The sequence below is a fragment of the Bombina bombina genome, chromosome 2, assembly GCF_027579735.1.
Source record: "Bombina bombina isolate aBomBom1 chromosome 2, aBomBom1.pri, whole genome shotgun sequence".
Classification (NCBI taxonomy): domain Eukaryota; kingdom Metazoa; phylum Chordata; class Amphibia; order Anura; family Bombinatoridae; genus Bombina; species Bombina bombina.
This window is the reverse complement of record NC_069500.1, coordinates 503,727,448-503,754,313: the sequence shown is the minus strand read 5'-3', so window position 1 is coordinate 503,754,313 and position 26,866 is coordinate 503,727,448.

The following is a 26,866-nucleotide window of genomic DNA, read 5'->3' as shown; positions in this document are numbered from 1 at the left end:
CCTTTAAAAGGGCTTTTGGCGGGGCTTTGTCACAAAGTAATCAGCTCTTTTGCCCACAATCTAAATCCCCCTACACCGCTGCCACCTATAATAAATGTATTAACCCCTAATCTAATCCCCCTACACCGCCGCCACCTATATTAAACACATTAACCCCTAATCTAATCCCCCTACACCGCTGCCAGCTATATTAACTATATTAACCCTAATTATATTAGGGTTAATATAGTTAATATAATTATTATATTATATATATTAACTATATTAACCCTAATTATATTAGGGTTAATATAGTTAATATCGTTATTATATTATATATATATTAAGTATAATTACCCTATCTAACTCTAACATCCCTAACTAAACTCTTATTAAAATAAATCTAATATTAATATTATAAACTAAAATATTCCTATTTAAATCTAAATACTTACCTATAAAATAAACCCTAAGATAGCTACAATATAATTAATAATTACATTGTAGCTATGTTAGGGTTTATATTTATTTTACAGGTAAATTGTTAATTATTTTAACTAGGTATAATAGCTATTAAATAGTTATTAACTATTTAATAGCTACCTAGTTAAAATAATTACCCAATTACCTGTAAAATAAATCCTAATCTAAGTTACAAATACACCTACACTATCAATAAATTAAATAAACTACAAATATCTAAACAAAAATACAATTAAATACACTAAACTAAATTACAAAAAAACAAACAAACACTAAATTACAAAAAATAAAAAAAAGATTACAAGATTTTTAAGCTAATTACACCTATTCTAAGCCCCCTAATAAAATAATAAACCCCCAAAATAAAAAAATGCCCTACCCTATTCTAAATTAAACAAGTTCAAAGCTCTTTAACCTTACCAGCCCTTAAAAGGGCCTTTTGCGGGGCATGCCCCAAAGAAAACTGCTCTTTTGCCTGAAAAAAAAACACAATACCACCCCCCAACATTACAACCCACCACCCACATACCCCTAATCTAACCCAAACCCCCCTTAAATAAACCTAACACTACCCCCCTGAAGATCTCCCTACCTTGTCTTCACCCAACCGGGTCGAACTCCTCACCCGATCCGGGCGATGTCTTTATCCAAGCGGCATAGAAGAAATCTTCATCCCGGCGATGTCTTTCTCCAAGCGGCAAAGAAGAAATCTTCATCCCGGCGATGTCTTTCTCCAAGCGGCAGCAAAGTCTTCTTCCATCCGGCAGCATCTTCCATCAAGCGGCATCTTCAATCTTCTTTCTTCGCTCCGCCAACGCGGAGCATCCATCCCGGCCGACGACTGAACGACGAATGAGGTACCTTTAAATGACGTCATCCAAGATGGCGTCCGTCGAATTCCGATTGGCTGATAGGATTCTATCAGCCAATCGGAATTAAGGTAGAAAAATCTGATTGGCTGATTGAATCAGCCAATCAGATTCAAGTTCAATCCGATTGGCTGGTTTGGGTTAGATTAGGGGTATGTGGGTGGTGGGTTGTAATGTTGGGGGGTGGTATTGTGGGTTTTTTTTAAGGAAAAAGAGCAGTTTTCTTTGGGGCATGCCCCGCAAAAGGCCCTTTTAAGGGCTGGTAAGGTAAAAGAGCTTTGAACTTGTTTAATTTAGAATAGGGTAGGGCATTTTTTTATTTTGGGGGTTTATTATTTTATTAGGGGGCTTAGAATAGGTGTAATTAGCTTAAAAATCTTGTAATCTTTTTTTTATTTTTTGTAATTTAGTGGGGTTTTTTTGTAATTTAGTTTAGTGTATTTAATTGTATTTTAGTTTAGATATTTGTAGTTTATTTAATTTATTGATAGTGTAGGTGTATTTGTAACTTAGGTTAGGATTTATTTTACAGGTAATTGGGTAATTATTTTTACTAGGTAGCTATTAAATAGTTAATAACTATTTAATAGCTATTATACCTATTTAAAATAAATAACAATTTACCTGTAAAATAAATATAAACCCTAACATAGCTACAATGTAATTATTAATTATATTGTAGCTATCTTAGGGTTTATTTTATAGGTAAGTATTTAGATTTAAATAGGAATATTTTAGTTTATAATATGAATTAGATTTATTTAATAAGAATTTAGTTAGGGGTGTTAAAGTTAGATAAAGTTAATATAGTTAATATAAATACTATAGTAACTATATTAACTATATTAACCCTAATATAATTAGGGTTAATATAGTAAATATATATAATGTAATAACTATATTAACTATAACATACTTAGGGTTAATATAGATAATATAGCTGGCGGCGGGGTAGGTAGATTAAATTAGGGGTTAATAATTTTAATATAGATGGCGGCGGTGTAAGGGGCTTACATTAGGGGTTAATACTATTAATATAGGTGGCGGCGGTGTAGGGAGGGCAGGTTATAGGGCAAAAGAGCTGTTTACTTTGGGGCAAAGCCCCACAAAAGGCCCTTTTAAGGGCTGGTAATAGAGTTTATTACTTTAGGGGGATTAGATTAGGGGTTAATATTAATATAGCTGGCGGCGGTATAGGGGGATTAGATTAGGGGTTAATAATTTTTATATAGGTGGCGGCGGTGTAAGGGGTCAGATTAGAGGATAGATAAGGTAGATGGCGGCGGTTTTAGGGGTTCACATTAGGGGATAGATAAGTTAGATGGTGGCGGTTTTAGGGGCTCACAGTAGGGGGTTAGTCTATGTAGATGGCGGCGGGGTCCGGGAGCGGCGGTTTAGGGGTTAATAACTTTATTAGGGATTGCGGCGGGGGATCGCGGTTGACAGGTAGATAGACATTGCGCATGCGTTAGGTGTTTAGCAGGTAGTTTAGGGAGTTACGGGGCTCCAATAGTCAGCGTAAGGCTTCTTACGGCTGCTTTTTGTGGCGAGGTGAAAATGGAGTAAGATTTCTCCATTTTCGCCACGTAAGTCCTTACGCTGTATATTGGATACCAAACTGCGCTGGTTTGGTATGCCTGCCTATGGCCCAAAAAACTACGGGCGACGGCAGAAATATACGCGCGTAACTTCTAAGTTACGCCGTATATAGAATAACAAACCAGCGCAAATATTGGCATCGCCGGCTTTTGCGGGCGGCGATTTTTATCGGATCGGGCCCCATATCTTAGGAAAGAAATAATAATTAGATTTCTATGTGAGAGCCCATTTATATGTAAATTTACATATGTATATGTATTAAATACAGTCCACTGACCTGATGAAGAGGTGGAATCTCAAAATGCATTGTCTTTTGTCATATAGTCTGGCCAGACTTAAGATAGTGGACAAGCTACATTTGTGGACCTTCAATGTTATGCAAGTATCCTTGTTATTTGTATATTATTACATTATAACATTGTTTTTATATGTTATGGGCCAGATTACGAGTGTAGGGCAAATGGTTGTACGCAAGCAGTAAGGGGTTTATCATGGCTGTTTGTGCTCGTCTGGCTTATCGTTCGTATTAAGAGTTGAAAGTAAACGTGATTGCTTAAACACAATCATGATTTACGCTAGAATGATTACCGCTACTTCAGGGCTCTGGTTAAATGTTTCACAAAACAAAAAAGTGTCAAAAAACACATCACGAATAAAGTACACTTACACTCATAATAAAACTATCTAATAAAAATTATAAGAAAACATATTGCACAAAAAAGTTATAAGGGGTGAAAGAAATGAGATTTCAGGTGTTAGGAAAAAAAAAGGCAGACATGGCTTTAACATTGAGATACATACATTTAAATGTCTATTATTATTATTATTATTATTATTATTATACTTTATTTATGAAGCACCAACATATTCCTCAGCGCTGTCCATGGGTACATTTCATTTAAATAAAACAATGATATAAAACGTTTAAGAGACAAGACAACATTTTACAAACACATACAGGAGGAATTAAGGGCCCTATTGCTGTGAAAACTAACAATCTAGAAGGGTAGGATGTTAAGAAACAGGAGGTGAAGACTGCAAGATTGAGAAATATGTTAATGCAGAGTTAGATAAGGTAAATGTTAGGTAAGTGAAATTAATTTATTATTGAGTTGGGTGTTAGGCTTCTCTGAACAAGAAAGTCTTCAGGGAGCATTTAAAAGTAGAAAGATTAAGGGAAAGTCTGACAGGACGAGGGAGAGTGTTCCAGAGGGTAGGTGCTGCACAACAAACGTCCTGCAGTCTAGCATGGGAAGAGGTGATAGTCAAAGATGCAAGGAGCAGGTCATTATTGGATCTTATCTTCTGTAATGGTATGCGCTCTACTCCTTAACCCCCGCAGCTTCTCTTACCCTCCAGCGTTTTCATGCTGTGTGCCTAGTGCCGAAATCCGGAAGTCCCTCTGGGAACAAAGAATCCTTGATCCGGTGCCTAGGACTAAGGGAGTCCCACCACAGCTCCCAAATGAACAAAGCAGCCACACAGTTAGAGAAAATCCCAGCACACGGACTTAATCCCAAAAAAGCTGATAAAACCAAAGCTATTTATTCCATGTTAAAAACAAATCAATTCTATAGGTGAGCAGAATAATAGAGTCAAACGTGTTTCATCATTAATAACATACTTTCTCAATGACTCATAGATGTCAACACTGACTAAGTAACTTATACAGGGTATAAACACACCCCTTTCACATGTATTAATGTGTTAACCCTTAACATCCCAATATAGTATGACTCTTCATTGTTAAAAAGATAACATTACATCTTTGATATCTCATATATTTATACATATATTTAAATGCCTAAAAAGCTTTTTTATTTAGACAATGCATAGTTTCATGTTTGTGGTCAATTTACTTGTTGATTATTGATTCCATTGTTAAGCTACTTAAAGAGAGCTAACAGATAGAAATAAAATCAGGACACTATACACATCTCTAAATTTAGAGCTGGTCACGTTATTTGTTTAAAAATTGTTCAGTCCACAAAAAGTTTTATATTCCATCCTGAGTTCAATCCAGCTGGTATTCTGGTTCCTAACTGAAAGATCCAGAATACCTCTTGCTGTTTCAAAGACTTAATTCTATCTCCACCTCTGGGATGTCTTTTTGTGTGCTAAATACCTTGTACAACCAATAGAGAACTGTCTGAATTGTGGTTCCTATGGAAATGTAGGGCTATTGGAGTTTTGGAATGGGGGTCCTCAATGGCCCTCAAGTGTTCCAAAAATCGATCTTTCAAAGTTCTGGTCGTGTGACCTACATACTTTTTCCCACAGCCCAGACATCTCAGCAGGTAAACCACAAATTTAGTGTTGCAATTAATGTATTCTCTTTTTTTAGGTTTTTCAATCATCTTGTGACTTAAATTCATCCCCTAAATACAATATAAGAACACATCTTACATCTCCTGCTTCCACATTTATGAAAGCCAGCTTTTTTTGGTAATCAATTAGATTTATTTCCTACAGGCAACATAGATGGTGCTAACATATTTCCAAGTGTTTTACTTTTTTTACGGACAAAATTTAAACCTGTGTCAATTACTTTGTTCATTATTTGATCCATTCTTAATATGGGCAAACCTTTCTTTATTATTTCACAGATTTGATTATATTCTTCACTGTAGTTAGTAACGAAAAGAGGTTTCTTGTTAACGTCCTTTTTATTATTTTTATTATTATCCTTCTTTTTCAATTTTAATAGATCCTCCCTTTCCATGTGATTTACTTGTTCTTTGGCCCTCAAAAGATGTTTTTCATTATAGCCTCTTGACAAAAACCTTTTTGTGATGTCATCTGAAAACTTATTATAGTCATCTTGTGGTGTACTATTTATTTTTACATGCATGTATTGTCCTTTAGGTATTGCCTTTATGATATTTTTAGGGTGGCATGATCTGGCATTCAACAAAGTGTTGCCAGCAGTCGGTTTCCTATAAAGACACACTTCTACACTGTTTTTCTCTTAATTGGATTTCAAATTGACATCCAGGTAGGGAGTTGATTCACTTGCACATTCCATGGTGAAGTCCAAATTCATTCTGTTATGTTTCAAATAATCCAAAAAATTAAAGATCTCACTTTGCTAACCTCTCCATATAAACAGAAAATCGTCAATGTAACAACCGTAAAACTGTATAAGTTCTCTGAAGGGATTGTCATCTCCAAAGATACGGAACAGCTCCCACCAACCTAAATAAAGGTTGGCATATGTGGGGGCAAATTTTGCCCCCATGGCTGTTCCACATATTTGGAGATAAAAATTACCTACAAACATGAAAAAATTATGGGACAGGAGATATTCAATATATCTTAGTATAAACTTTTTGGTGGTTAAATCATATCCTGAATATCTATCCAAAAAGAATTTAACAGCCTGAATGCCTTGTTCATGAGGAATAGAGGAATACAATGATTCTACGTTGATGGTTAAAAAATAATAACCATTTTGCCATTTAACTTTTTCCACTTGTATAAAACTCTTAAGGTTGACCACCAAAGGTTGCAAATAATTATTATTTCACCCAAGGGTTCATTTAATGATCCAACCCCTGCTATTATGGGACGCACAGGAGGGGACACAGGGTCATTGTGTAATTTCGGTAAATAATGAAAAATTGCAGACACTGGGTGGTCAACTAATAAGTAATAAGTAATTTTTTTGTGTAATTACACCATTGTTTAATACCCAATTAATAATAGATTGTAACTTATTCCGAAATTTAAAGACAGCATTATGAGACATTAATTCATAAACTTCTTTATCCTCAAGATGTCTATGTGCTTCCTTAATGTAATCTGTTCTATCTAGGATAACTACATTCCCACCTTTTGTCGGAATTGTGAATCATTGTGAATCTGTTTTTAAAAGTTCCAATTCCTCAAAATCTCTTTTACTAAGATTAATTTTAGTATGATCACTCCTTTTAATACTTGCATTTAGGCGACATAATTAATTCACAACTGTTTTTTGGAATATCTTAACTGCATTCGACCTAGTGTGTACAGGATAAAAGGAAGAACTAGGTTTAATCTTAGACAGATTGGATTTTTCCATAGCCAGCATATCATCATTTTCCTCACTTTCCATTTGTAGGGAAACTAGTGCAAGTTCTGCACAATTATCTTGAAAAGTAAACATATTATTATCATAAATAGACTCCACTTCATCTTCTAAGACCATAGGAGAGGCATCTTGTTGTATTTCAAAAAAATGTTTTTTTAAAACTAAAGATCTTATAAATATATTAACGTTGACTATGGTCTTAAAAAGACTGACGTGGCTAGAGGAAGAGAAATTTAACCCAAGTGCCAAAATTCTTTTTTGTTGGTCAGAAAGGGCATAAGAGGATAGATTAACAACATTCAGATTATCTATATATATTTCTTCTTTTGTATTTATCCCTGCCTTCTCGGGTATCGGTGTTGATTCTCCTGTTGTATGGAGTGATCCTTTTCTCTTACCCTCGCCTCTGCTGACTTTTTTCCTTTTTCTTTCACCTTGCTGGGAGCTACTCTCCCCCCGTTTTTTGACACAGTGTTTTCAGACTCTCTGTTAACATTGGGGGCTTGAAGAACAAAGGAGGCTGATGTTCCTTCATCTGCTTTGTCTTCTGATGTACTCTCAAAATCAGATGAATTATAATCATAATCTGTGTCATCATTAAATCTTACTTTCTTATGCATTACTGGATGTTAGTGGGGCCGTCTGGAGTATACTGTAGTGGGTGGGCTGGAGTATACTTGTTGATGAGAGAGGCTAGGTAGTGGGGAGAGGCATTGGTGAGAGCTTTGTATGTAAGGGTGAGAATTTTGAATTGAATTCTGCTGTGATTGGGGAGCCAATGAAGGGACTCGCAGAGAGGTGCAGTAGATACAGAGCAATGGGAAAGGTGGCCTGGCAGAGGAATTAAAGATTGATTAAAGGGGGGAGAGGCAGGAAAGAGGAAAGCCAGTAAGTAGGTTATTGCACTAGTCAATTTGGGAAATATCAAGGGAGTGGATTATTTGCTTAGTGGTGTTAGTGCTCAGAAAAGAGCGAATCTTGTAAATATTGCGTAGGTGGTTATGGCAGGATGAAGAAAGCGATTGGATGTGGATTGGATGTGGAGTGTAACTCACAGGTAGTGGACTTGTGGTGATGGGGAGATGGTGATGCCGTTGACAGAGATAGAAAAGTCAAAAGTCGGCGTAGAGCATAAGGGGGGATTAGAAGGAGCTCAGTCTTAGACATGTTAATCTTTAGGTGGTGAGAGGCCATCCAAGAAGAAATACCAGATAAGCAAGCGCTAACATGAGAAAGGACAGAGGGAGAGAGAGCGGTGGTGGAGAGATAGATCTGGGTGTCATCAGGATAGAGGTGATATTTAAAGTCATAATTGTTGATAAGTTTACCCAGTGAAGAAGTACAAATGGAGAAGAGTAGAGGACCCAGAACAGATCCTTGAGGTACTCCAACAGACAGAGGCATTGGAGAGGAGGAGTCACCAGAAAATGACACAGAAAAGGACCTGTGAGAAAGATAAGAGTGAATAAAAGAAAGAGCAGTATCACAGAGGCCAAAAGACCTAAGGGTCTGTAGGAGGAGGGGGTGGTCAACTGTGTCGAAGGCAGCTGAGAGGTTGAGTAAGATAAGTATGGAGTAGTGGCCATTACTTTTAGCAGAAAGAAGCTCGTTAGTGACCGTCGTAAGGGCAGTTGAGTGTTTGGGGTGGAATCCAGATTACAGGTGGTCAAACAAGGAGTTGGTGGACAGTAAGTGGGTTAGGTGATTGTAAACTAGTTTTTCAAGGAGTTTTGATATTAGTGGAAGCAGTGATTTGGGGCGGTTGCTTTCAGGAGAATAAGGGTCAAGGGAGGGTTTTTTGAGTATGGGAGTGTCCTTTGCATGTTTGAAAGAAGATGGGAATGAACCGGTAGAGAGAGATAGGTTGAAGATGTGAGTGAGAGCAGGAGTGAGGGTGGAAGACAGGGAGGGTATTAGATGGGAAGGGATAGGGTCGAGCGGGCAGGTAGTGAGGCATGAGGAAGATAGTAACAAAGAGACTTCATTCTCAGTGGCTGGATGGAAAATGCAGAGGGTGGCAGAGGGAGTAACTGAGCCTGTTGTTGGAAGATTGCAGGTTGGTGTTGGGATGTTGTTTTGGATAGTATATGTTTTTTTAAAAGTAGTCTGCCAGGTTTTGAGCACTAAAGACAGATGGGAGGGGGTGGAGCACGTGGGTAGAGGAGAGAGTTAACGGTGGAGAAGAGTCATTTAGGGTTTAAGGAAAGAGTAGATATGAGAGAAGGGAAGTAGGTTTGCTTGGCTAAATGAAGGGAAGAAATGTATGAAGGAAGAATAAACTTATAGGGGCCAATATAACAATGTCTGTCCGACATGATACACTGTAGAGTATCATGACCAACAGACATCGCTGAATGTGGACAGCATACGCTGTTGGCATTCAGCATTGCACAAGCAATTCTAGCGAACTGCTTGTACAATGCCGCCCCCTGTAGATTCGCGGCCAAACGCCCACTAGCAGGGGGTGTCAATCAACTCGATCGTATGAGATCAGGTTGATTGCTGTATGCCGCTCAGAGGCGGAGGATCCAGTTAAGGAGCAGCGATCTTAAGACCGCTGCTTCTTAACTCCTGTTTCTGGCAAGCCTGAAGGCTAGCACAGAAACAGGGCAAGTTGGCCCCATTCGGGGAATAGTAAATCGGCCCCATAGTGTCTATATGTATATGTGTATATATACTGTATATAAATATATCAATATTTATATATATATAAATATATGAATACATATGTATTTATATATTTACAGACATATATACACATAAAAACACATACAAACATATTTACACAAATATAGACATATAGAAGTGCACTTAAGTAGATGAAAACATGTAAAATCATATTTATGCAATATTCATCTTGTCATACTATGTATGTACTGTAAATATTTCATATTCCAATGTTCTGTACATAGCAGAAGATGTTCTAAGAATTTTTAAATAGATATTCCTATATATACCTGAATATATCTATACCTATATATAATCATATTTATATTGTAAATATATAGGAATAGATATATACTGTACCAAAAAAACATTGGATGTATAGAAATATTTATTTATGAAAACACAGAATATGTTCTTGTATGAAACAAACATTAAAATTGGAAATATTTGTATTTTCATGACTGGGAAGTACACATGAGAATATGCGATCGGATTTGCGAAAGAGCTGGGTGTTAGGTGTTTGTCTACTTTTTTCTCCATTAACTTCTATAGAAGAAATAAAAAAAAAGATAATGTTAAAAATGAAGGGCTAGATTATAATTGGAGCACTAAGTTTTGCGTGCAAGTGTTATAGTTTTTCTTTAGCTTTTTGCGCTCTTCAGAAATAGCGCATAAATACAATTTGAATGTAAACGTGTTTGCTCAAGCCTAATCAAGATTTACGCTTGTCGGGTTAGCGCGACTGAAAAACTACCTTGAGGGGTAGTGAGTAACAAAAAGTTGCATTAAACTCTACATAAATACATTTAGCAGTACAGTTACACTCATATAAACACTATCTGATAAAAAATATTTAATATTTTTTTTATAAAAGTTATAAGGGCTCAAAGATATATGGCATGTCTACATATGTATATATATATATATATATATATATATATATATATATATATATATATATATATATATATATATGTATATATATATACACTGTATATACAGTATGTATGTATATATGTGTATACAGATGTATTTATGTGTGTATATATTTATATACATACATTTATACACATATATGCATATATACATATGTATATACAAATATATATATATATATATATATTTATATACTGTATATTGACTCAAATACCTTAACACACGAAAAATAATTTTTATTCAATATTAATATTTTATAATGTTTTATGTATTTACTGTAAATATTTCACATTCCAATGTTGCAGCAGTTAAAAAATATGTTGTGCTTTTGAAAATGGATGTGCGCCAATAGCTTTTTATTTGTGTATTAACTAGGTCATAGTGGCAGCACTCCCAAAGATGTGTATATAAACTTTTGTAAGGTGTGCTAAACCAAATTTTGTATTTGTATTAAAACATAATCAGGGAGACTGACCATCTGATTGGTTAAAGCACCCCACCCAAGCTCAGGTGAGCTCATGACAGTGTAATAGAGTTGTGAATATTAAGCCAGGGAGTTTCATTCTATTATGAAGAGTAAAAGAAGGAATGATTCAGCCCATTGAGGGAAAGGACTGTAGTGTTAGGACCAGTCTATATTGGGGCAACTTGTAATTTGGTGACTGGCTAAGCATAATATGGCCATATTGTGTGACTAAGATCCCAATTTTATTTAAAAAGAATAGATGTTTCTTGATGTTTTTTGCAGGCAATTTTTTGCAGCAGTTAAAAAATATGTTGAGCTTTTGAAAGTGGATGTGCGCCAATACCTTTTTGTTTGTGAATAGTGATGTCGCGAACCTAAAAATTTGGGTTCGCGAAAACTCCCATGGAAAATTACATAGTTGATGCAGAGTCTGGTTTTAATCCATAAAGGGCATAAACCACCTAACATTCCTAAATTGTTTGGAATAACGTGCTTTAAAACATCAGGTATGATGTTGTATCGATCAGGTAGTGTAAGGGTTACGCACGCTTCACATTGCGCAGTGTAGGTGATATACCTGCCCTGTGACCATGCTTTGCAGACCAGGTATCAGTGGTCAGATGGACCCTTGCCCCAACACTGTGTGCCAGACATGCCATTATAGCAGACTTATATGGCTTTGGTGTTGCTTTTTGGTAATTAGAAGGCTGCTAAATGCCACTGCGCACCACACGTGTCTTATGCCCAGCAGTGAAGGGGTTAATTAGGGAGGATGTAGGCAGCTTGTAGAGTCAATTTTAGCTTAAGTGTAGTGTAGTAGACAACCCAAAGTATTGATCTAGGCCCATTTTGGTATATTTAATGCCACCATTTCACCGCCAAATGCGATCAAATAAAAAGAAATTGTTCACTTTTTCACAAACTTTAGGTTTCTCACAGAAATTATTTACAAACAACTTATGCAATTATGGCATAAATGGTTGTAAATGCTTTTCTGGGATCCCCTTTGTTCAGAAATAGCAGACTTATATGGCTTTGGCGTTGCTTTTTGGTAATTAGAAGGCTGCTAAATGCCACTGCGCACCACACGTGTTTTATGCCCAGCAGTGAAGGGGTTAATTAGGGAGCATGTAGGCAGCTTGTAGAGTTAATTTTAGCTTAAGTGTAGTGTAGTAGACAACCCAAAGTATTGATCTAGGCCCATTTTGGTATATTTCATGCCACCATTTCACCGCCAAATGCAATCAAATTTAAAGAAAAAATTAAATTTTTTCACAATTTTAGGTTTCTCACTGAAATTATTTACAAACAGCTTGTGCAATTATGGCACAAATGGTTGTAAATGCTTCTCTGGCATCCCCTTTGTTCAGAAATAGCAGACATATATGACTTTGGCGTTGCTTTCTGGTAATTAGAAGGCCGCTAAATGCTGCTGCGCATCACACGTGTATTATGGCTAGCAGTGAAGGGGTTAATTAGGTAGTTTGTAGGGAGCTTGCAGGGTTAATTTTAGCTTTAGTGTAGAGATCAGCCTCCCACCTGACACATCAGACCCCCTGATCCCTCCCAAACAGCTCCCTTCCCTCCCCCACCCCACAATTGTCCCCGCCATCTTAAGTACTGGCAGAAAGTCTGCCAGTACTAAAATAAAAGGTTTTTAATTTTTTTTAATTTTTTTTAGCAGTACATATGCTGTGGTGTAGCATCCCCCTTAGCCACCAACCTCCCTGATCCCCCCAAAACAGCTCTCTAACCCTCCCCATCTGCCTTATTGGCGGCCATCTTGGGTACTGGCAGCTGTCTGCTATTATTTCACAGTCAAAAAAGTGTTGTTTTTTTTAAATGTACACTACTGTTACACCAGATATGAGTGGTGGCACTGGGTAAATGGGCACAGTATATGCTGTGAGCCTGACACACATGCTGGCAGGCAGGCAAATGCAATTAGATTACAAAGGAAAAAAAAAAAAGCAGACTGATGTTCTAGCCCTAAAAAGGGCTTTTTAGGGTGCTGTCCTTACAGCAGAGATCAGATGAGTGCTTCAGGACTGTAGTGGACACTGAATACACTAGCCTAGCTATCGATTTCCCTATTAAATCAGCAGCAGCTATACTGTCCCTCCTCTCACTAAGAATGCAGCTTCCAAATGAATCTAAAATGGATGCTGTCCAGGAGGTGGGAGGGTCTGGGAGGGAGGGTCTGCTGCTGATTGGCTGTAATGTGTCTTCTGACTGTGAGGTAGAGGGTCAAAGTTTACTCAATGATAAAGAATAGGGGGCGGATCGAACATCGCATATGTTCGCTATGTTCGCCGGGAACTATTCGCCGGCGGACTATTCGCGACATCACTATTTGTGAATATATATATATATATATATATATAGCTGTTAAACAATACATAGAACATATATTTCTATGTGAAGAACATTGGAATCTTATATATGTATAATTCATGTTGGATTAAGGGATCTAAGTTTAACCCCTTAATGACCACAATGTACCCTGTATGTCACTGGTCGTTAAGGTTTTTTTCAGGACATAATAGCACAAGTCTAGCAAGAACACGCTATTAATGCCCTCCCTCCAGAAGGCTTTGTGGAATAGAGCAGTCTCAACGCTGGTGGCAAGACCGCGCTATAAAACAATCAAGTCCCAAAAAAAGGCCAGCGACATACAGGGTACGTCGCTGGTCCTTAAGGGGTTAAATATCTGCCCCTAAGTATCAGTAAAATAATTGAACAAACATGCATAGTATACTCATCATGCCTATATATAAATGGCATTTAGGATGGATTCAAATTATAATAGGTTAATCTCACACTATATACAACAGGGTTAATTTAAAAGATCTGGGGCGAGATTACATATACGCACTAAAACCTGTGCCACCCGTAATTTCACCTCGCACATCGGGCTATTACATATACAGCGCCGGCAGTTCATAAAGTGCCGTAAGTCGGATAAACTAGTGATGTCCAGAAATGGCATAATTACAAATTTCTAGAGTCGCTAGTGACTTACGGCACTTTAGAAACTGCCGGCGCCCACGAAAAATAAAAAAAATATCAAATCTCCCGTAACAGTCTAACACGCCTTGCAAAAATAAGATAATTTTGTTTTTTTATTTTCTGTAATCTTAGATTTTTTTAATATTCTGTAATCTTAGATTTTTTTTTATTTTCTGTAATTGTATCTTAAAGGGACAGTCTACACCAGGATTTAAATTTTGACTAGACTGTCCCTTTAATTTATACCTTTTTTTTTAGGTAATGTTAGTTTTTTTAATTTTTATAGTTAGTAACTTTAGTATTTTGTAATTTAGGTAATTTGGTTTAATTTAGGGGGTGTTAGGTTAGGGGGTGTTAAGTTAGAGGGCTTAGTAATTTATTTATTTGTGTTGTGGGCTTTGGCGGTTTAGGGGTCAATACTTTAATAGGTAGTTTGCGTTGTGGCTTAACGGCGGATTAGGGGTTAATAGTTTTATTAGGTAGTTTGCAATGTTGGGGTTGGCGGATTTAGGGGTTAATACTTTATTTTTAGTTGCGGTGTGGGTTTGATGGTGGATATAGAGGTTAATACACTTTATAAGTTATTGCGGTGGGGGATTGCGGTTGACAGGTAGATAGATATTGTGCATGCGTTAGGTGTTTATTTTTGCAAGCAGTTTTGGCAGTTACAGTGCTCCCATGCTCAGCTCAAGGCTTGCTGTGGCTGCCTTTGTGTGGGGAGGTTAAAATGGAGTAAGATTTCTGAATATTGGATACCGATTTGCAACGCGGTCCCATGTTAGCTTATGGGAGTAAAAATTGCGGGCAACGGGTGAAATATACGTGCTGCATTTATATGCAGCGGTGTATATTGAATACCAAAACCGCATAAAAACCACATAAGTAATGGGGCCCCTGTAATGTAACTTTAAAAGATATTCAAAAATAGATACAAAGTTAAAGAGCATTGGTCTATAGGGAAATATATAAATAATATAGCCCTAAACAGAAATGCTTGAACAATACAAATCAGATAAAGAAGAAAACTAATATAGCTAGTGCACTATCACATATATAAATGTATTAAAAAGTCAATACTAAGACATATGACCCTAAGAAAAACATAAAAGTTACATGCATGCATAAAATATTCACGATCAGAACATATGCCAAATAATAAAATCCGTGTAATGAATTCTGATTTTATTATTTGCCATATGTTCTGATTGTGGTTATTATTTTGTGTATGCATGTAACTTTTATGTATTTCTTAGGGTCGTATGTGTTAGGATTGACTTACTTTTAAATACTTCTCTGAAACAATATTGTGAAAGAGCTACATTACTTTTAATTGCGCAAATACCCTTGCTTTGTATTGTAACTTTAAAAGATATGAAAGGACCATTATATATGTCAGTTTCAATTGGATTCCAAATTTCAATCCCAATAACAAGCACTTAACACCCAAAAAAAAAATTGTAGAACTTTTCAAGTGAAAGCTTAATTGTGGCTTCTTATAGCAGCCAAATCCATCCTGAATTGTAATCACTTAAAAAACCCGCTTTCCATATAAGCCAAAACTAAGTTATTAGGAGCTGATATTTGAAAGATTGGAATTAACCCCTCAATTATGGCCTGATGATCAAAAAACTCACCAGCATGGAGAACAGTTGTGCAAAATATTTGGAGGCTTTTTTGAGCATTGTAATGTAATTTATGTCTCTCTTCTCTACAGCCATAACCTACATTCTTTGAGGGACATCATAGTATTGACGAAACTTCTTTAATAACTTTCCAGAGAGGAGGGCTTTTACAAGTAGGCCATTAGACCCTTATTATTGGTAGGCCGTTTCATAGACTGAAATGTAGGCCACAACAACTTTGTTTTCTAATGGATTTCTAAAGTATTATAATGGTCTCAAATTTGAAAGCTGCATACAAGTGTGAAAAGCACAGCTCTTATAAAAGATTTAATATAACCCAAAATATTATGTTTTAAATGTCTTTTCATGAAACTATATCCCATTAACTCTGCATTGCATCAAATATAAAAACCTTATATCAAGTGCCTTTTTTATTATGCCAAGGTTTTCTGTGAAAAGTGAGCTGAAAAAATATATTAATCCCACCTCTATTTAAAGGGCCTTCAAACTGCTGGCTACAACTACAAGACCATGGTATTGTTTTTCCTCCTGCAGCACTTTCTTTAAAGTTGTTGTTATTTGTACTCATTACAGGTGTCAGCTGGTCAAACTCTTGGGGTGAGATTACATATATGCGGCGCAGGCTTCAGCGCAACTGCTGAAACCTGCGCTGCACGTAATTTCACCTTGCACATCGGGGTATCACATATACAGTGCTGGCAGTTTATAAAATGCCGTTAGTCAGATAAACTAGTGATGTCCAGAAATGTGCGTAAATACAAATTTCTGGAGTCACCAGTTACGTACGTCACTTTAGAAGCTGCCGGCACATAAGGAAAATAAAAATATATCAAATCTCCCATAAAAGTCAAACCCACCTCCCAAAAATAAACCCGACACGTAAAAGCCCTATATCCGCAATCCCCCCCACACACATTGCAACTAATAATAAATGTATTAACCCCTAAACCGACAACTCCCCACAATGCAATATGCCTAATTAAACTATTAACCCCAAATCCACCATTCACCCACATCGCGATATAACTAGTATAAGTATTAACCCCTAAATCCACCAACCTCAACATCGCAAACTACCTAATAAATGTATTAACCCCTAAACCGCCATTGACCTACATCGCAACAAACCTTTTAAATCTATTAACCCCTAATCCGCCAAACCCACACAATGCAATAATACTAATAAAACTATTAACCCCTGTCAAACCCCCACAACTCAAGTAACATCATTAACGTATTAACTCCTAATCCACCAAACCCCCACAATGCAAATAACTAATTTAATTAATAAGCCCCCTAACCTAACACCCAATAAATTAACCCCAAATTACATAAATTAATAAAATACTAAATTATAATTAAAATAAAAAATACTAAAAGTACTTACAAAAATAAACCTAAGATTAAAATAAATTAATCTAAAATTACCAAAAATAAAAAAGTCTAACATTACAGAAAATAATAAACAAAATTATCCAAAATAAAAAAATTAAACCTAATCCCTATGGCCTAGATTTGGAGTTTTGCGGTAGCCGTGAAAACCAGCGTTAGAGGCTCCTAACGCTGGTTTTAGGCTACCGCCGGTATTTGGAGTCAGTCAGGAAAGGGTCTAACGCTCACTTTTCAGCCGCGACTTTTCCATACCGCAGATCCCCTTACGTCAATTGCGTATCCTATCTTTTCAATGGGATCTTCCTAACTCTGGTATTTAGAGTCGTGTCTGAAATGAGCGTTAGAAATCTAACGACAAAACTCCAGCCGCAGAAAAAAGTCAGTAGTTAAGAGCTTTCTGGGCTAACGCCGGTTCATAAAGCTCTTAACTACTGTACTCTAAAGTACACTAACACCCATAAACTACCTATGTACCCCTAAACCGAGCCCCCCCCCACATCGCCGACACTCGATTAAATATTTTTAACCCCTAATCTGCCGACCGCCACCTACGTTATACTTATGTACCCCTAATCTGCTGCCCCTAACACCGCCGACCCCTATATTATATTTATTAACCCCTAATCTGCCCCCCTCAACGTCGTCTCCACCTGCCTACACTTATTAACCCCTAATCTGCCGAGTGGACCGCACCGCTATTATAATAAAGTTATTAACCCCTAATCCGCCTCACTAACCCTATAATAAATAGTATTAACCCCTAATCTGCCCTCCCTAACATCGCTGACACCTAACTTCAAACATTAACCCCTAATCTGCCGACTGGAGCTCACCGCTATTCTAATAAATGTATTAACCCCTAAAGCTAAGTCTAACCCTAACACTAACACCCCCCTAAATTAAATATAATTTTAATCTAACTAAATTAATTAACTCTTATTAAATAAATTATTCCTTTTTAAAGCTAAATACTTACCTGTAAAATAAATCCTAATATAGCTACAATATAAATTATAATTATATTATAGCTATTTTAGGATTTATATTTATTTTACAGGTAACTTTGTATTTATTTTAACCAGGTACAATTGCTATTAAATAGTTAAGAACTATTTAATAGCTAAAATAGTTAAAATAATTACAAATTTACCTGTAAAATAAATCCTAACCTAAGTTACAATTAAACCTAACACTACACTATCAATAAATAAATTAAATAAAATACCTATAATTATCTACAATTAAACCTAACACTACACTATCAATAAATTAATTAAATACAATTCCTACAAATAAATACAATTAAATAAACTAACTAAAGTACAAAAAATAAAAAAGAACTAAGTTACAAAAAATAAAAAAATATTTACAAACATTTGAAAAATATTTCAACAATTTTAAAATAATTACACCTACTCTAAGCCCCCTAATAAAATAACAAAGCCCCCCAAAATAAAAAAATGCCCTACTCTATTCTAAATTACAAAAGTTCAAAGCTCTTTTACCTTACCAGCCCTGAACAGGGCCCTTTGCGGAGCATGCCCCAAGAAATTCAGCTCTTTTGCCTGTAAAAAAAAACATACAATACCCCCCCCAACATTACAACCCACCACCCACATACCCCTAATCTAACCCAAACCCCCCTTAAATAAACCTAATACTAAGCCCCTGAAGATCTTCCTACCTTATCTTCACCATACCAGGTTCACCGATCGATCCAGAAGAGCTCCTCCGATGTCCTGATCCAAGCCCAAGCAGGGGGCTGAAGAGGTCCATGATCCGGCTGAAGTCATCACCCAAGCGGGAGCTGAAGAGGTCCATGATCCGGCTGAAGTCATCATCCAAGCGGGAGCTGAAGAGGTCCATGATCCGGCTGAAGTCTTCTATCAACGGCATCTTCAATCTTCTTTCTTCTGGATCCATCTTGCAGACCTCCGACGCGGAACATCCTGCTGGCCCGACGGACAACCGACGAATGAAGGCTCCTTTAAGGGACGTCATCCAAGATGGCGTCCCTCGAATTCCGATTGGCTGATAGGATTCTATCAGCCAATCGGAATTAAGGTAGGAAAATTCTGATTGGCTGATGGAATCAGCCAATCAGAATCAAGTTCAATCCGATTGGCCGATCTGATCAGCCAATCAGATTGAGCTTGCATTCTATTGGCTGATCGAAACAGCAAATAGAATGCAAGCTCAATCTGATTGGCTGATCGGATCAGCCAATCGGATTGAACTTGATTCTGATTGGCTTATTCCATAAGCCAATTAGAATTTTCCTACCTTAATTCCGATTGGCTGATAGAATCCTATCAGCCAATCGGAATTCGAGGGACGCCATCTTGGATGACGTCCCTTAAAGGAGCCTTCATTCGTCGGTAGTCCGTCGGGCCAGCAGGATGTTCCGCGTTGGAGGTCTGTAAGATGGATCCGGAAGAAAGAAGATTGAATATGCCGTTGATAGAAGACTTCAGCCGGATCATGGACCTCTTCAGCTCCCGCTTGGATGATGACTTCAGCCGGATCATGGACCTCTTCAGCTCCCACTTGGGTGATGACTTCAGCCGGATCATGGACCTCTTCAGCCCCCTGCTTGGGCTTGGATCAGGACATCGGAGGAGCTCTTCTGGATCGATCGGTGAACCTGGTATGGTGAAGATAAGGTACGAAGATCTTCAGGGGCTTAGTGTTAGGTGTCAGGTTAGGAAATATCCAGAAGTAGACCCAAATGCAAGGGCGAACTTAAACAACACCCTTGCACTCTGAGTTTAATCCAGGACGTGACCCCACGACAACCTCCAAAAAACAAAGTACTCACAATATGGAGCAGGGTTGGCCTGTGCCAAAGTAATTCATTATATCAGCCAGATAGACTTCTGAATAAGGAACTGGTTTCAGGAAATGCCTTCCACAGAATCAGGAGAGCAGGGATAGTCACTTATACTCAGACAGAAGAAGGGTAAAACAGGAAACAGTTAATAATGCAGGAGTAGGTCATTTGTTATCAGGCAGTCTGAAGGTTAACACTGTGTAGACAGTCTTTGCAGAATATGCAACAGGTAATCAGGCAGTTTGAGGGTTAACACTGAGTAGACAGTCTTTGCAGAGTATGCAACAGGTAATCAGGCAGTTTGAGAGTTAACACTGTGTAGACAGTCTTTGCAGAGTATGCAACAGGTAATCAGGCAGTTTGAGAGTTAACACTGTGTAGACAGTCTTTGCAGAGTATGCAACAGGTAATCAGGCAGTTTGAGGGTAAACACCGTGTAGTCAGAACTTGCAGAATTAATAACATGTAATCAGGTAGTTTGAAGGTTAACACTGTGTTGTCAGAACTTGCAGTGATAGCAACAGGTAAGCTGGTAGTTTGAAGGTTAACACAGATAATCAGTACTTGTGGAGATTGGCAACAGGATATCCAGCAGTTTGAAGGTTTACACTGAATAATAGTATTTGCAGAGTTTGGAAACAGGTAAACATGCAGATTGAAGGATTCACAGAAATAACAGTATTTGAATAGTTTGCACTACACAGAGTAGTCTGAATATGCAGGGTTTGCAGCAGGTAAACAGGAAGTTTGAAAGTTTCACAAAACAAACAGTACTTGCATTGTTTGGAGACTGGTATTCAGGAGGTTGAAGGTTAATCCAGCATAGTAAGTCCTTGAAGAGATTGGCAACAGAAAAGCAGCAGTTAGAGAGATTCCTCAGCGAAATCCTAACAGAAGCCTCAAAGTTAACAAACAAACGGACAATGGAGAAACAGGAAGCCAGAATAAAAAGCCTGGTTGTGACATCATCAGGAAGGGGTGGCTCAGACACCTGTCAATCAAGCACACAGAGAGGACTGCAGAGCTTCCCAGCAGCTGAGCGTGACATTAGGTTTATTTAAGGGGGGTTTGGGTTAGATTAGGGGTATGTGGGTGGTGGGTTGTAATGTTGGGGGGGGTATTGTATGGTTTTTTTTACAGGCAAAAGAGCTGAATTTCTTGGGGCATGCCCCGCAAAGGGCCCTGTTCAGGGCTGGTAAGAGCTTTGAACTTTTGTAATTTAGAATAGGGTAGGGTATTTTTTTTATTTTGGGGGGCTTTGTTATTTTATTAGGAGGCTTAGAGTAGGTGTAATTAGTTTAAAATTGTTGTAATATTTTTCTAATGTTTGTAAATATTTTTTATTTTTTGTAACTTAGTTCTTTTTTATTTGTTGTACTTTAGTTAGTTTATTTAATTGTATTTATTTGTAGGAATTGTATTTAATTAATTTATTGATAGTGTAGTGTTAGGTTTAATTGTAGATAATTATAGGTATTTTATTTAATTTATTTATTGATAGTGTAGTGTTAGGTTTAATTGTAACTTAGGTTAGGATTTATTTTACAGGTAAATTTGTAATTATTTTAACTATTTTAGCTATTAAATAGTTCTTAACTATTTAATAACAATTGTACCTGGTTAAAATAAATACAAAGTTACCTGTAAAATAAATATAAATCCTAAAATAGCTATAATATAATTATAATTTATATTGTAGCTATATTAGGATTTATTTTACAGGTAAGTATTTAGCTTTAAATAGGAATAATTTATTTAATAAGAGTTAATTAATTTAGTTAGATTAAAATTATATTTAATTTAGGGGGGTGTTAGTGTTAGGGTTAGACTTAGCTTTAGGGGTTAATACATTTATTAGAATAGCGGTGAGCTCCAGTCGGCAGATTAGGGGTTAATGTTTGATGTTAGGTGTCGGCGATGTTAGGGAGGGCAGATTAGGGGTTAATACTATTTATTATAGGGTTAGTGAGGCGGATTAGGGGTTAATAACTTTATTATAATAGCGGTGTGGTCCGGTCGGCAGATTAGGGGTTAATAAGTGTAGGCAGGTGGAGGCGACGTTGTGGGGGGCAGATTAGGGGTTAATAAATATAATATAGGGGTCGGCGGTGTTAGGGGCAGCAGATTAGGGGTACATAGGGATAATGTAAGTAGCGGCGGTTTACGGAGCGGCAGATTAGGGGTTAAAAATAATATTCAGGGGTCAGCGATAGCGGGGGCGGCAGAATAGGGGTTAATAAGTGTAAGGTTAGGGGTGTTTAGACTCGGGGTACATGTTAGGGTGTTAGGTGCAGACGTAGGAAGTGTTTCCCCATAGGCAACAATGGGGCTGCGTTAGGAGCTGAACGCAGCTTTTTTGCAGGTGTTAGGTTTTTTTTCAGCTCAAACAGCCCCATTGTTTTCTATGGGGGAATCGTGCACGAGCACATTTTTGAGGCTGGCCGCGTCCGTAAGCAACTCTGGTATCGAGAGTTGAAGTTGCGTTAAATATGCTATACGCTCCTTTTTTGGAGCCTAACGCAGCCATTCTGTGGACTCTCAATACCAGAGTTATTTTAAAGGTGCGGCCAGAAAAAAGCCAGCGTTAGCTACGCGGGTTGTTACCGAAAAAACTCTAAATCTAGCCGTTAGAAAATAAAAACACCACCTAATCTAATGCTAAACTACCAATAGCCCTTAAAAGGGCATTTTGTAGGGCATTGCCCTAAGTTAAACAGAACTTTTGTATTTAAAAAAAATTCTAAGTCCCCCTTAACAGTAAGACCCACCAAATCCCCCAAAATAAATAAACCTAACACAAAAAAAACTAAATTACCCATTGCCCCTAAAGGGGCATTTGTATGGGCATTGCCCTTAAAAGGGCATTCAGCTCTTTTTACTGCCGTTAATAGGGCATTCAGCTCTTTTAAGATTGCCCATTAAAACCCTAATCTAAAAAAACCAAACCCCCAAAAAATAAAAAAAGACTTAGTTTAACCCCCCAAATAGGTACTCACTGTTCCTGAAGTCCAGCGGAGAAGGTCCTGTTCCAGGCGGTGAAGTCTTCTTCCAAGCAGCTGACATCTTCTTCCAAGCAGGACCACTTCCTTCTTCATCCAGGACCAAGCCGGCGCGAAGCGGAGATGAGTGCTGAGCAGGACCGGCGACCGTGGAACCATGGAGCGAGGAGGATACTCTTCGTATGATCGCTGCTGTACAGATTTGAACAGCCAATAGGATTTCGCTAGCTCTCATCCTATTGCCTAGTTTGAATTTGAAGAATCAAATCAACCAATAGGAATGCAAGGTACGCCATATTTAAACGCGTACCTTTATTTCACTATTTAGTGTACAGTAGTGATCGTACAAAGAGGATCCTCCACGCTCCAAAGCTCTGCGGTCACCAGTCCTGCTCCGCGCTCATCTCCGCTCCACGCCGGCTTGGTCCTGGATGAAGAAAAAAGTGGTCCCTGCTTGGAAGAAGATGTCGGCCATTTGGAAGAAGACACCGCCTGGAACAGGACCTTCTCCGCCAGACTTCAGGAACAGTGAGTACCTATTTGGGGGGTTGTTTTTATTTTTTTATTTTTTTATTTTTTGGGGGGTTGTTTTTTTAGATTAGGGATTTATTGGGCACTATTAAAAGAGCTGAATGCCCTTTTAAGTGCAGTAAAAGAGCTGAATGCCCTTTTAAGGGCAATGCTCATACAAATGCCCCTTTAGGGGCAATGGGTAGGTTAGGATTTTTTGTGTTATTTTTTTTTTATTTTGGGGGGTTTGTTGGGTGGTGGGCTTTACTGTTAGAGGGGAACTTAGTATTTTTTAAGGTAAAAGAGCTGTTTAACTTTACAAAAGGCCCCTTTAAGGGCTATTGGTAGTTTAGTATTAGATTAAGGGGTGTTTTTATTTTGAGGGTCTTTTTTTCATAGGGAATAAGATTATTTTTCATTATTTTTGATAATTTGGTTTATTATTTTCTGTAATGTTAGACTTTTTTATTTTTGTAATCTTAGATTAATTTCATTTTTATTTTTTTTATTTTTAAATAATTTTAGCTTTTTTATTTTAATTGTAACTTATTATTTTTTGATTTAGGTAATTGAGGTTAATTTAGGGAGTGTTAGGTTAGGGGGTTTAGTAATTTAATTAGTTATTTGCGTTGTGGGGGTTTGGTGGATTAGGGGTTAATAGATTTATTAGGTTTATTGCGATGTGGGTTAATGGCGGATTAGGGGTTAATACATTCATTAGGTTTATTGCGATGTGGGTTAATGGCAGATTATGGGTTAATATACTTTATTAGTTATTGCGTTGGGATTGCGTTTGACAGGTAGATAGATATTGTGCATGAGTTAGGTGATAGTTAATATTTATAGGCAGTTATGGGAGTTACAATGCTCACATTTTCAGCGTAAGGCTTGCTGCGTCTGCCTATGTGTGGTATATGTGATACCGATTTGCGACGCGGTTCTATGTTAGCTTATGGGAGTAAAAATTGGGAGCATATGTAATACCAAAACTGCGTAAAAAACGGCGTCACCAGCTTTTGCGGGCGACGCCGTATATGTAATCTTGCCCTTGGTCTTTATATTGGTAGCTGCCACTTTGGAACACACATATTCTTGCATCCTATAACAAAAGCAATGCACATTGACAGATCAGTATTTTGCAGCTTTTTAAGCTTTACACTTTTGCAATTTGTTTTACACATTTTTAAAAGTAAATTTTTGCTGTGACTGCATTGCTTTATAACTCCTGCTCTTTATTGTACAAACTTGTAAGGTGATAAAATAAGAGAATGACTTTGAAGACAGCTACAGGCCCAGGAGGAAAAACAAAAGGTTATTTAGTAATAACCTGGCTGTTGTAATTGTACCCAGCAGTTTAATGTCATTTTAATTTGGTTTCTAGATAGGGATGCAATTATTTTCAATTCAAAGTATTTTTATTTTTCTGGTAGCACCTGGATAAGAATGAGACTGGACATCATACAGTAGGATAAAATAGTGTGAATCTCCACAGACATTTACCATAACTTTTAAATAGTGCATGTTAACTGCTATGTAGAAACTTCCCCACAATTAAAAACTTGTTTTAAATAAAATATTTTTCAAACATATTATCTGATGGTCTGAAGAAAAAAATAAGTTTAACTAACTTTATTGCTGTTGGTTTTAATTGTTCCCCTAAGACTTACTAATGTACTCTTTTTTTTTTTATAATTAAGTTTGACTATGACATTTCCAAGCCTATATATTATAATATTTATTTGTATCCAGACTCATACAGTTAATTTCAGTGTTGTGGTTCTGACACAGTATATTCAGTTATATTAGGTGCAACAATGGCAATCTAGAGAAAAGAAAAAGGTAAGTAGCTGAAACGTGTGTTGCTTTTAAGTTTAATGTATTTCATTAGCAAACAATATAGCATAAAAACATGCTTACATAGATATATATTTTTTTTTCTGATAGCTGAAATCAGATGCTATGGGAAGCCAATCTATTTAGAATTATTACTTGACCATTTTTAAATGATTTTTTTATTAATAAGGCAAAGAAATATTGTCACAAATAGTATTCTACATAACAGTGCTATATAAAGAAGTAGTGTCACAAATAGTATTCTACATAACAGTGCTATATAAAGAAGTATTGTCACAAATAGTATTCTACATAACAGTGCTATATAAAGAAGTATTGTCACAAATAGTATCCTACATAAAAGTGCTATATAAAGAAGTATTGTTACAAATAGTATCCTACATAATAGTGCTATATAAACAAATATTGTCACAAATAGTATTCTACATTACAGTGCTATATAAAGAAGTATTGTCACAAATAGTATTCTACATAACAGTGCTATATAAAGAAATATTGTCACAAATAGTATTCTACATAACAGTGCTATATAAAGAAGTAGTGTCACAAATAGTATCCTACATAAAAGTGCTATATAAAGAAGTATTGTCACAAATAGTATTCTACATAACAGTGCTATATAAAGAAGTATTGTCACAAATAGTATTCTACATAACAGTGCTATATAAAGAAATATTGTCACAAATAGTATTCTACATAACAGTGCTATATAAAGAAGTATTGTCACAAATAGTACTCTACATAACAATGCTATATAAATAAGTATTGTCACAAATAGTATTCTACATAACAGTGCTATATAAAGAAGTAGTGTCACAAATAGTATCCTACATAACAGTGGTATATAAATAAGTATTGTCACAAATAGTATTCTACATAACAGTGCTATATAAAGAAGTATTGTCACAAATAGTATTCTACATAACAGTGCTATATAAAGAAGTATTGTCACAAATAGTATTCTACATAACAGTGCTATATAAAGAAGTATTGTTACAAATAGTATTCTACATAACAGTGCTATATAAAGAAGTATTGTTACAAATAGTATTCTACATAACAGTGCTATATAAAGAAGTATTGTTACAAATAGTATTCTACATAACAGTGCTATATAAAGAAGTATTGTTACAAATAGTATTCTACATAACAGTGCTATATAAAGAAGTATTGTCACAAATAGTATCCTACATAACAGTGCTATATAAAGAAGTATTGTCACAAATAGTATTCTACATAACAGTGCTATATAAAGAAGTATTGTCACAAATAGTACTCTACATATCAGTGCTATATAAAGAAGTATTGTTACAAATAGTATTCTACATAACAGTGCTATATAAAGAAGTATTGTCACAAATAGTATTCTATATAACAGTGCTATATAAAGAAGTATTGTCACAAATATTATTCTACATAACAATGCTATATAAAGAAGTATTGTCACAAATAATATTCTACATAGCAGCGCTATATAAAGAAGTATTGTCACAAATAGTATTCTACATAGCAGCGCTATATAAAGAAGTATTGTCACAAATAGTATTCTTCATAACAGTGC